Genomic DNA, 12,972 nt, shown 5'->3' with positions numbered 1-12,972 from the left:
AATGGAAAATGGCAAGGTCATTCTTGAAACGGCATTCTGCTGGTTGTGGTTTAACACTTGATTGATCAAAGTCTATAAACTGGTGTTTGGAGTATCTGTGTTTTAGGTAATGCTGGTAATATGTGCATGTGCTGTTTAAATATATATATATTATTTTTTTTAAATAGTAATCCTGGGCTTGATGGTTTTTGGTGAACATGGTTAATCCATCAAACATCAGCCAAGGGATTTATTATTGCTAGTTTGTCCTGCATGCATTTGAGCTGTTTAATAACATAACATCATATTTTGGTATGCCATTGAAAACTCAAATTGATAACTCCGAGCTCTAATTGGCTCCTGCATGCAGTCTCCTCGTTAACCAAGCCCATGAGCATGATATCAACGAGAGGAAAGACAATGCCAACGATGGTAGGATTTGCATTTCAACATCAACCAAAACTAGATTTGGTTCGCAGCTTGAGGCTTATACTTATAACACAACCTGCTGCTGTTATATTCCCGAACTAATGGAAATCCCAGAGAGTATATTACACATAATATGCGTGAAGGAAAATTAAGTGAATATTTAAATAGGATTCAAAACAGCACACATACCGACATATTGGTAAGGGTTCTGCGAGGAGAGGTGGGGATATGACAGCGCTTTTTCCTGTGTGGCACTGTTGACGTAGGCACTGCTCCAAACCCCCCCCCCCCCCCACTTTATAATGAGAGCAAATTTGGTTTATCAGGGAGCTGGCAAGGGGCGGTGTGCATGTGGTATGGCGGGTCCTAGTTTGAGAATGACCTTTTTGAATGTCATTCTTGCCTCTCTCTCTCTCTCCCTCCCTCTGATTATGTCCGTCCCCCTCCCCTTTCTCTGTCTGTCTGTCCCCCTTCCCTCTCTCTATCCCTCTCGCTGTCTGTCTTTCTGTCTGTCCCCCTCTCTCTCCCTCAATCACTCCCTCTGTCTGTCTGTCCCCTCCCCTCCCCTCTCTCTCTCTCTCTCTCTCTCTCTCTCTCTCTCTCTCTCTCTCTCTCTCTCTCTCTTACTCTGTCTCTCTCGCTCTCTCTCTCTCTCTCTCTCTCTCTCTCTCTCTCTCTCTCTCTCTCTGTCTCTCTCTCTCTCTCTCTCTCTCTCTCTCTCTCTCTCTCTCTCTCTCTCTCTCTCTCTCTCTCTCTCTCTCTCTCTCTCTCTCTATCTCTCTCATGTTCTCCCTTTGGTCATGTTTAGTGTCAAAGTCTTAAATAAAAGAAGCCTTTTGAAATACAATAATTATAATAAGACTTGTGGTTGGACCAGATAACGGAACGCTGGTGTGGTGTTTTCAGCACACGCTTAATAGGCCTACCACAACCCATGCTTAACACTTCAATAAAACGGTGGGGTTATTTTTAAACCTTGGTATTGCTCTGGCTGACTTGCTCTCCAATATGGAAAGATGGGAGCTGCTGAGGGATAAGTCAAATATTGAATTGGTACACTGTACAACAGGCAGCCTGTCGGTTCCTCTGAGCGGGCCAGATTGTGGACGCTGGACGGACGCTCTTTCAGGGTGAATGGGGGAGCTCACCCACCGTCGACCCGAGCGCAACCCGGACATCAAGCGAGTCACCTGCTGCAAACGTGTCAGGCTCTCTGTTCGCAGGTGGCGTCCTTTAATTGCCATAACGTCACGCGATGCCGAATTTATGTTTGTGTACCTGTCTAGCGTGCAGAGAGCTCGCCTGGTGGTTGGCTTCCTCGAGGTGAATTGAAAGGAGATGTCCTTTTTTCACACGGCCTGCACCACCAGAGCTTGGCTGATCCCATTGGCTGCATGCTGCTGTGCTCTGTGGTTCTAGCCGCAGTCCTCCTCCTCGGGTGAAGATGTGGAGAGCATCAGAGCATGCAAATGCCAAAGAGCCACCAGAAAGCCCTCGCACATCTGGAGAGCAGTTTGCACTGTGTGTAGGGTGATGATGGTAATGCTTCAACAATTAACGTTTTCATCCACGCTTGTGCACGCGATTGAGCGAGCGCGCGTGGAAGTGCTTGCATGTGTGTGCGAGTGTGTGTGAGGCTTTGCGTGTTTATACTGTCGCCTACATTGAGTGCATTAAGTAAGGGAGGAGGGGGGCGATCACGATGACCCTTCATCTAGGAACTATTTATTGATGCATAATCTCTAGTTAGAAATAAACTCGTTACACCAATCACTTTAATGTCGTCCATCTGTGTATTGCAGGATGTAGTGAAACACATAATTTGATCATATCTGGAGAGAGAGAGAGAGAGAGAGAGAGAGAGAGAGAGAGAGAGAGAGAGAGAGAGAGAGAGAGAGAGAGAGAAGAGAAAAGAGAGAGAGAGAGAGAGAGAGAGAGAGAGAGAGAGAGAGAGAGAGAGAGAGAGAGAAAAGAGAGAGAGAGAGAGAGAGAGAGAGAGAGAGAGAGAGAGAGAGAGAGAGAGAGAGAGAGAATAATAACACGTCGTCGCTGTCACTAATCAGTGCCTCCGGGCCACCATTCAGTGGAAGCGGCGCTGTGGTGGCGGCCGCGCGCAATTGGGCGTGCGCCTACGATGCTGATGCACGTGCCCGCCTGTGTGTCAGTAGGCTGCCGCTGCTGGAAGAGGAGGAAAGGAAGAGCAGAGAGGGAAGAAAGCAGAGACAAGTGCAAGAGAGGCTCGGAGGTGGACGGGACTTGACGTAAATAAACACGGGAGACAGCTACTACAGTTCTGTCGCAGGACGCTGCAAACAGAGGGTCTTCAGTTCGAGGCTTCAGAGAGACCCACACACAAGGTAAGAGGAGATACATAACATCTGCGCATATGGGATAGCTGCACTCTCACGAGTTTTTAGAAACGTAGATAGTCACCCTGAGTTTCAAACGGATGGATCTAAAATGATGTGTAGACGTTGTGCTGTGGATTTGATTAGACTCAGTGTTATGTGGATTCGTAGTCGCTGTGTGTGTAAGGACGCTGGGGTGTAGGCTACTTTGAGACGCTGGTGTCTGTGATCGGAACGGTCCATTCTCAAGGCAGGTGCACCGTTCGTATCTCTCACGTCCGGTTCCGCAGCTGTCAAAGCTGGCTCACAGACGCGTTGTTATGGCGCTCTAAAGATGCTGAGTTCAGTCGCTTAGCACTTGACTCTCGTAAAGGTGGCTCTTTGGCATCCCTTTTTATAACATTATTTTGCATTGAGATTAAACAACGCAATTACATTTGGTAAATATTTAGATGGACGGTTTGACAAACGATTGCTTCTTCCTATTGTCAGTGTCATGGATTTTACCTGGCAAATCCCTGACATCCTAAGCTGATTTGTATATACGTTGTTTTTCTCTAAATCCAAAGCCTAAAAAAAACACTTGTCTCTTTTTTTTCAAGCAATAACACACCGACACCACTTAGATCCACCCAAACTATTCTCAAATTGCATTCCATCTAATTGCGGTTTACCCGCTCATCCTAACAATAACAACTGCTTCCATGATAAACATAACCACCCTTCCCTCCAGCTCAGCCCCAACCCTCGCCCCCACCCCTCTCTCTCTCTCTCCCTCAGTCAGACTTTCATTCATCCGTCATGTACCTCGCTGAGCCCCCCTCCCACCCAGAACCCCCCTTCTCCCCAGACATTCACTTCATACACAGCCAAACACATATGGGAGGGTTACACACTTTCACTTCTGCCTGAGATCAGCTCAATTAATGCAATGCTAATGATGACTGCTCCATTGTCTGGCGGCCCTGTTACACCACTGCCCCCCTCTGAACGCACTGACACACTTTCCAGCCCTGTTTGTTCACTCTTAAGCAGTCTATTGTGTTAATCTCCTCCCGAAGAGCAGATAACAATCTCTCCCTCTATATCCCCAATGCCGTATGTCGTCTTTTGCATTCGTTTAGCATTGGGCGGAAAAAGGTTGGCAGCCGTGAATGTTTGCGTGTCCTCTATTGTTTGAGGTTCGAGGGCCTTTTTGGCGGGTGTGCTCCCGTCACATGACTGTTGACCTGCCCATGTGTCACCTCCCTGTCACCATGACGCCGGCAACTTCTGCGTCGGGACCCCCGGTCGCCGAGCCGGCGGACCGCTTTGTATCTGTTGTTTCATCGATGGGAGGATAACACAAAGATAACATCAAGGTTAAGATAAAGCAAAGGGAAAAAAAACACGCAGGAACTAGGTAGCGACCTACATTTCGCCTCCATCTTTCCCTTTCCCGCTCAGCTGCCTAAAACGGGCCGTCAGGGCGCTGCTGAGATTTGCATAACTAAGGGATTATCAGGACACACGTCGGCCGGTGTTATTGTGAGAGCACCAGTCAGTCTCTCCCACTGTTGACCTAATACCAAATGGCGGGCCAGCCGCTGCCTCTGGGGGCTATGGGAAAAGCCTGGGTGGTGGCGGGAAAATGCCACTTATTCCAGTGCGTGGGCTGCAGAGACACGCAGGTCATTCTGCGGCCGGCGATCGGGGCCGATCTGTCTGTGGTGTTAGGGAGGGCCGGGCCAGTGGCAGCGGTGGACAATGTGTCCCACACACTGGACAGACACGGGTGACGACTCATGCCAGTCATGCCGGGGGATGACATCACGGCTCCGCGTACGTCACGTCATGCCGAGGATGTCTCGAGGCGTCGGGCAGGCGTGTGGGCGGGCGGACGGTCGCGTTGTCAGGGACGACCTTCCGTTTGCTTTTATTTCCCCCCGCTTGATGTTGTAAATGCTGGTCCATTGATGTGCGGCGTTTTATCTCAGCCGGCGCACCGAAATCAGTGAAGGCTGGTGACGAGGTTGAAAGGCTGGGCTTTTTTACGGTCTCAATAACTCACAAGTCATGTAGCATCTCCTTCAGCGCAGTGACATTGCCGAATCCCAATCACGCTCACATTTTCATCATTCCGCACATCTCTCACGTCTTCTTACCCTCGGGCGCTGGCTTCCTTTCTACCCCAAAGCGCCATGGGGATCCCTGCCTATTTCAAACAGGCAATAATGGGTCACTTTGAGTTGAAGAAGACCATGTCTACCTGTTTAGAATGAAGAATAATGCCTGTCCGTGGCGAATGTCAATGGGATTGGCACTGTGGCGCGTGGCCTGTGAAGGGGTTAACCCTCTGGGGACCGGCGGAGGCCAGCGGCCCATCTATTAGTGTCAGCGCGACGAGGGAGATTGTTCGCTCCCAGCCTGTCGTACACAGCCGCTGAGCACATTTACATGGCCGGAGCCCCTTGTCTCCAGGCGAGCTTGTCCTGATTCTGGACTGATGAGTGTCTCATTAGGAGGGCCTCACAGGGAATGCTGTGTGTGTGTGTGTGTGTGTGTGTGTGTGTGTGTGTGTGTGTGTGTGTGTGTGTGTGTGTGTGTGTGTGTGTGTGTGTGTGTGTGTGTGTGTGTGTGTGTGTGTGTGTGTGTGTGTGTGTGTGTGTGTGTGGCCCACTGATTGAACACTGTAATGTATTTCTCGCTAAGTGGCTGCATGGATGTTGGGGCTGGGCTATAATTCAGCATTATCGGTAATCGTCATTGAATTGTATTGCAGTATCATGAAATTAAGATAGCTACTTATGAAGTCTAAATTAATTACGATGAGAATATACGGCCTTAAAATAATCAAGTTCGACTTTTTGTTAGAATTGTATTGAGAATTCATGCGCACATTGTGTTACTGCAAAAAAATACCCATGATTATCATGATAATAAACTTGTCCATATTGCCCAGCGATAATAGATTACAGATCCATCTGCATTTATCTTAAGAACATTTAGTGCATTTGCCACTGACAGGTGGGTAAGCATGCCATGCCCTGGTTAATTTCTTTTTCTGAGAATTTTTTTTTGTTGAATTCAATCTCAATGATCAATCCAATTGAACAAAGGTCTTGGTTCAAGCTGCATTCACAGAGCAGAACCTGTTTAAATGAGAGAGAACAGTTGGCATTAACAACATGCCTTCTTTGTAATCTGTTAATTAATAAAGATTCCAAACGTATCATTATTACGGCTGCTAATTAAGATTCCACCTGCCGTTAATGTTAACACCAGAGTAGCGTAATGCGGAGAAAAGCATTCAAATACTGTTTTTTAAGAATTTCCTCATACAGATTTTGGTGTAGCCATAACAATCAGATCTATTCACACATGTGTGTGCTCAAACACACACACACACACACACACACACACACACACACACACACACACACACACACACACACACACACACACACACACACACACACACACACACACACACACACACACACACACAGCACCTGCAGACCTGCATGTGTGTACACAATACACAATACCACTGCATGAAAACAGACACACACACACAACAAAGACTCACAAATATGCTTTGTGTTTCTCTTAGTCCTTGTAGTAAACGGGGAATGCAGTGTTGTGGAAGAAGCTGGTCAATGCAATTATGAGTTGCGTGCTCAGTTAGGCAGCAGTGCTAATAGACACCGACACATTCCTGTGAGCCCACTCCACCCAGCTGCATCTGTTGATGATGGCTATACCCCTGACTTGAATTAAACCCTAATGTGAGAACAAAGACTGACAACCTCGAAGAAAACCGCCCGGCATGCGCCAATTTATGTCTGGCTCCCAGCTGGACTCAAATTGAATGCTAAACCAACAGGGATATATGTTGTCTGTCTACGTTATGTTGTGGGCGGTGAGGTGTAATTATTTTCCTTCATGGCCCTGAAACAAAACAATACAGGACATCACGCATGTACGTGAGAGACGTCTGTGGTGCAGAATGCTCCCTAGCTACCCATCCTCCTCTCCAACGGCAGGCTGGGCTGTCATGACGTGTTCAAAGGCGCTTTGCAGGCCGTACGTAGAGGTAAGGTTGCTAGGGCAGATGAAAAAAAAAAAAGGAGATGGGGGGGGGGTTCTCCCAGCATGATTACCAGACCAATACTTGGTGAGATTTGTCAGGCCCAACCATTTAAAGTTGCCATGGGAACACTTTTATTACCCATGTCAGGTTATTACACCCCCTCACGCCCCCAGAGAAGTTCCCTTCGGTCGCAAAAAAACACCGCCGGGGTTCAGCGGCAATGAAGGCCCTCCCTTTGAAGTGGGGAGTTAGGGCTTAATGGAACCCAGTGTTGTAGGTTCAACGCCTGCCCAGCCCCTGACACCCATAGAACAGCTGACAGGTCGACCAGTGTTGATGGAGCACGAAACCTCTTGATCGTCCTCCCCGGGGTAAAGCCCGGGACCGGGATCTGGGTCTGGAACAAACGCGGATGTGGACAATGATGTCAGATGTGCGCCCGACGCTGCGTCCTCTCGTGGTCCTTCTCACATTCGTGCCACCCACTGGACTGGAAAAGGGAGGGGTGGTGGTGGTGGTGGTGGGGGGGTGGTGGTGGTGAAGGAGGCGGTGGGGGAGAGGGGTTCAGATTTGGGGGCGGCGGGTGGGGGGGGGATCACGTACCTCACTAGACGCGGGGAAAGGGGGCCGGGGGAACAAAGGGGGTCTGTTTTCTCTCTCCGCACTGGCTGGGCTGTTGTTCCCGTCCGTTTCTTGGAGGGTCGTCTGGGAAGGTTTGGGATGGGTAGGGGTTATGGGTTGTTGGATGGGGGTATGGGTGGGGGTGCGTGGGTGGGAGTTGCGGGGGTGGGAAGGGGGGTGCAGTCTTGAAGATGAACAACAATAGAAGCTTGCATGCCAGAGCCCCGCTTTTAACACACAGGCGCTCCTTTTGAAGAGGCTGTTGAAGTGTTTAGCTCGCAGCCAGTGCTGCGCTTACAAACCCCTGCCAGCTATGGATAAGCAGAAGATTTTGGACAGGGAAGTCTCTCTTGGCAAGTGGACTGGAACTGCTGCTACTCACCACTATGCCACTTGAGAGAACAGAGGGCCCAATCCCACAACACTGAGACGGGCATTGCTCCATGAGCCGAGTGCATCATAGCCCAAGCAGAAGGGAGGGCATGCACTTAAACGCAGCCCCGCTTGTTCTCATGCCTCCTTGTCTCATCCGTTTGTATAGTGCTTGAGAAAAGCTCAACGCTGCCCCCCTCACCCCCCTCTCGGTTGGCACAGCGGTGCATCCCACTTTTTTGCGGTATCATTGAACAAACATACACACAGACCTCTCTCCGAGGATCACGGTGGAGGGTTTGACAGACAGAGCACTGCTGAAAAAACAAAAGAAACCCCGGTGAATTCTTCCACAATCCCATGCTCCTCCATGCGCCTCCTCCCATCCACTGGCCAGGGGGGGATTTTAGGGTAGGATGAGTAGAGGTGCTAGATAATCTTGATCCCCCCCCCTCCCCGCCCGCCCCCCAAACCTTACCAGCACATGAGGTGACAGTGATTGAATCAACAGGAAAGAGTGGGACACGACGCTGTCACCGGATGAATAAAAGTGACAGGGATTCACAAAGTGGCTTTGCCATGGTTCAGAAGGCCCGTGACCCCGACGACTTATTTAAGGCCAGGCGTCCTTAATGCCCCTGCTCTCTGTTTGCACCCTCGGCCCCACCCAGGGCCCCGGTCCTGGGTTAGCGACCATGTTGGTGGCTCAGTAGCGCACCACTGAAGGGCCCTTAATCCCAGCGGGATGACAGCTTGGCTCTCCATGCTGTCTCTGCAGCCCTGAGACCAATGGGCTTTTCTTCCTCTCTTTAACATCTCCCCCTCGGTGTACCTCATGTACGCACCCCTAAAAAAACAACCACAGGAATCCTGGGAAAAAACCCTCTCTTTCTCCCCCATCGCGAGGAACGAACAAGAGCCGGGATGGTAAACAAATGTTGAGATTTGTAAGGACATTCATGTCCTTCCAATCATCGAACGCTGGGATACGCATGCCGCCAAGGGCAATGTGTTCTATTGTCCTAATACCACATGTTGTGCACAAGCATAATCTATACTCAGATAATCTTTGCCTCTGCTTATGGAAGATTGAGGTCAAAAAACCATTAGATTCATAAAATGGAGGCATTAAAAGCATTTGCCTTTCCTTTCCCAACACAGATCAGCTTATCTTTCAGAGAGATCACATTAAGGGATGTTCCAGTGGACCAATAAGTCTAATCAGATGCACAATGTGGACTTGTGTACCCAGAGACTTGCTTGATGCTGATAATAGTTTTTTTTGTCAAAACCATACATACCAAACCTATCTGGTTATTTAAAATCTAATTCATAAACCCTTCAGAAATCCATTTGAGTTTTGGACAATAAACAACAGTGAAAAGATGCAGCGGTTGAACAAGAAGCTGTCTGCACAGGGCTCTCCAAAATGAGCACTGCAATTTGTTAATCAATAACTCAAGGACATCATCCAGGCGATTCTCACGTCCCTACGCCAGAGCAATTTGAGATCAAACAAGAAGCAGTGGCATAGCAATCAGTGTAATCTCTATGTCTGCCCCGCAGTAGCTTCTCAGAGCCGCCGTTTTTTGGTGTCTGAAAGAATGTCATTGTCACTTGGATAATTCCCTGCTCTGGGATGGCTGAGCCTGGTCTTGAGAAGAGAAGGAGGATGAACGAATGGTGACTTCATCTATCAGTGTCTCCCGAATGGCTGGCTGGCCTGATAACCCTATGAAACTGCGCTGCAAGCCTACAAAAACCTTTTTCGCTGGCCACCACTGGCCTGTCTGAGTCTTAAGCTTCATACTATTTGTTGCAGAGCTTCAATAAAGGCTTATATTTGAGAACAGGAGCTGAAGAATTAGGTTTTCTTGGCCGCCATTTTTCTATTGAAATATGAAACATATTTATCTTTTGTGTAATGTCTGCTTGAATATATCAGCCCAGTGTTGTCTGTCTAACAAATGGGATTTCAATATGTTCATTGTAGATGGCATTGTGCCAATGGAGGTTACGTTTTTTTTTTCTGCTTGGAGCCAGTCATAAACCTTGGGTCTTCAAGGTTGGTTGGTTAGGGGCCCCTTGGAGCCTGAAGCACAATGACCCATGACCGCCTCAGCCTTTGAGCAGAACCGTGGGCCAGGAGGGCTATGAGCCATGGGCATGTTACTCAAAGCGGCTAGATTCGTGACAGTAAGCACAATCCTTGCAAACGGCTGTGAGGGAATAACAGCACACTGTCTGTATTTCTGTCGCTTGTGATGTTTCATTGAGGAGTCACTCTGGGTTTGGATGTCAGGTTTTCAATCGTGGCTGACATTCAGAGGTGTACAGTAGAGTGGGGGCTGGAGTCATAGAGCATGCTGAATACATTCTCTGCTGCTGTCGTAATTTGGCTTGCCGCGGTATGAAAGGAGAGATTGTTGCTGCATGCGGATCAGGAAAATTCTGCCACGCTTGCTTCAGGATGGGGCTTTGTTTACGGGATTATAAAAACCCAGTCCCAAATTGTATGGACACGCCTGTTTGATAAGGGAGCAAATTACCCTTTTCTCGGTGTCCAGATCAGTTTCACTTTTATTTGTCTTGGTCTCTCCAAACCTCTTTTCTACCTCGATCATCTCACTCTTTGTCTCCCATGTAATGCTTTTTCATTTCAAGCTATGTGTCACATTGGACTGCATTTCATCAGCGCGGTTTGTATTTTCGATCTCTTCAGGGAACCTAGACCTTGCACCTTCGACATGCACTGTGCTCATGTAATCACTTCGACAAGCTCCTCTTCCTCAGTTCATCATTTTCCTTCAATAAGTTATCTGTATTTTCTTCGCTGTGAAACATTGCAGTGTAAGGTGAGACCTCTCCACGTTTCTCTGCTCAGGTGTCTGCTCACCATTCTTCTAGGGAGTGATAAGAGAAGTAGAACACTCCCTGTGTCGTAATCAGACACTTCCCGTATTGTATGAACGCAACACTACTCACCGGGTTTAAAGAGTTTTTACGGAACCACAATGTTTGCGTTGCCGGCCCCCAGAGGGCCTCAGGTGAAGTGTGAAGTAAACAAATATGTCTGTTTTATGGATTCATGACTACGATTTAGCTTGTTTTTCTAACACTTGTAGGCGTTGCTCTGTGGTATCGTACCTAATCACACAAAATGGAGGAGCTTCACGACGGAGGCCTGGCTGATAGGATTCTCCACACTCTTCCTCAAGGGAAAAAATCCAATTAAGCATCAGGCGCCCCAAGTCAAACTCCCCTGGATTAGCCAGATCGTATACGGGAAAAAAACATCCTGGAAGGAGGCGATAATTCCACCTGCATAAGCTTGAGTTTACTCAAGGCTTTGACTTCAGGGTCTGCCATAATGCAACAGTGTGACTCCTTCTTCATAGTCAGACGTCTAGGTTGGATCAGGCTAGTAAACCTTACCTCACTTTGACACTATAAGCCATGATTCAGTCATAACCCTCCCTGTAGCAGACAAAAATGCAAATGATGGGTAAGGCCCATGTGCATGTTCTTGTTTGTTGATGTTTATAACAAAGCAGTTCAAACAATTTCTGCTCCAAATTCTGGAGCATTTTCCGCAGATAATGATGGCAAAAATTGAACACAGCATTTCCTGAAAATGTTCGATTGTATTTCCATTCTTTGAATCCAGTTCAGAAGTAGCAACGACACACAAGTATATGGGGAGACAGATCTGCTACAGCAGAGTCCCTGGCAGACTTTAATCCCTTCTGTCCTCCAATCTGCCTTGCAAGACAACACCAAAACAGGCAGGGGGTGCCTGTTCTTTTGTGAACATCTTTATTGTGTGGGCAGGCTATGGTCCTCTACCAACTTTTACTGACTTTTTCCCCTACTTACTTCATTATGTGTGGGTCAAATGAGAAAGTAAATACATTTAGTGTGGTCATTACTTCTCCCCATACATTTTGCGAGTGAATAACTCAACGCAAGGGAAGCTACGTGGAACCCCTGCTGGTTGAGGGTTGGAGTGCTGTGTTTGTCCAAAGTAGCTACAGACGCGGTCGGTAAATGGGGATGAGGGGGTCAGGGCGGGGTGAGAGAGAGAGAGAGAGAGAGAGAGAGAGAGAGAGAGAGAGAGAGAGAGAGACGTGCTCTCCGCCTCTCCAGGATGCACAGTGCAGCCAGTCTGAAATATAGCTGGGGTTCTTTGATGCTGGAGACAATACACCTGTAGGGGGGCCTCAGGGCCGCGTCCCACTCCCATGTGTCCTCTTTCCCTCCCTCCCTCCCTCCTCGCTGCCCTTTCTCATGTCTCCGCGGTGTCATTTGTCTCCACCTATTGTAGCTCTATTCTGATATTTCCCTTGTTATTGTATTGCTAGCAGTATCCCAGACAATCTCTCAACCTCTTGTCTTGGATATTAAGTCGAGCATCGGGTGGGCTTGTGGTCTTGTACGTCTTCCCGAGGGATTCTATTATGCGTGCGTTGTTTGTCTCAGTCTAGCCTCGAACATAGCAACAGGAAAAAGACAGACAATACTCTTTCTGCCCTTTTGGTGTCTCCATAACGAAGCCCATCAAGGCTGTTTCCACTGGTTTTGGGCTGTGGGTCAATTCAAATCAGATTTTTTTTATATACAGGATGTTATTTTGGTGGCCCGGTCTTTCAAAAGCAACAGTAAGACCATGTCCTTGAAGGCTCTTCTGAACGAATCCATTCCGAGCTGACAAATATTGAAGGAAGCCTGAATAAACCGTATTTGCAAATATCGTGGAGGTCATTCCTTCTTTGTCCTCCATTTTGGTTTCCCAGACTCATTGTGCTGAGTCTAAACATGATGGTTTTAAGGAACCCTTCCACAGACACCTTGTCATAGCACTTCAATTTGATTGACGTGCCACTTCTTTCTTCTCATCAGACATGGTATAATAGTCTCAAAGTGTCTCTTTTACATAACATTGGACAATTGCACGAGAGTCCTTTTCATTCACTCGGCCCCCCCAGCAAATTCCAACCTAAGGGACCTCAACATTTCTGTTTTGTGATGTTTAAATTAGCTACCACTGTGGTATGCGCTTGATATGGTAATATGGAAAGAAAACTCGGCGTTGGATTGTTGATTTTCATTTGACCTAGCTATTTGATTTGCAATTTGCATTCCTCGGCTGGG

The sequence above is a fragment of the Gadus macrocephalus genome, chromosome 9 (assembly GCF_031168955.1).
Source record: "Gadus macrocephalus chromosome 9, ASM3116895v1".
In the NCBI taxonomy this organism is placed as follows: Eukaryota; Metazoa; Chordata; class Actinopteri; order Gadiformes; family Gadidae; genus Gadus; species Gadus macrocephalus.
Note: the sequence above shows the minus strand (reverse complement) of the source record.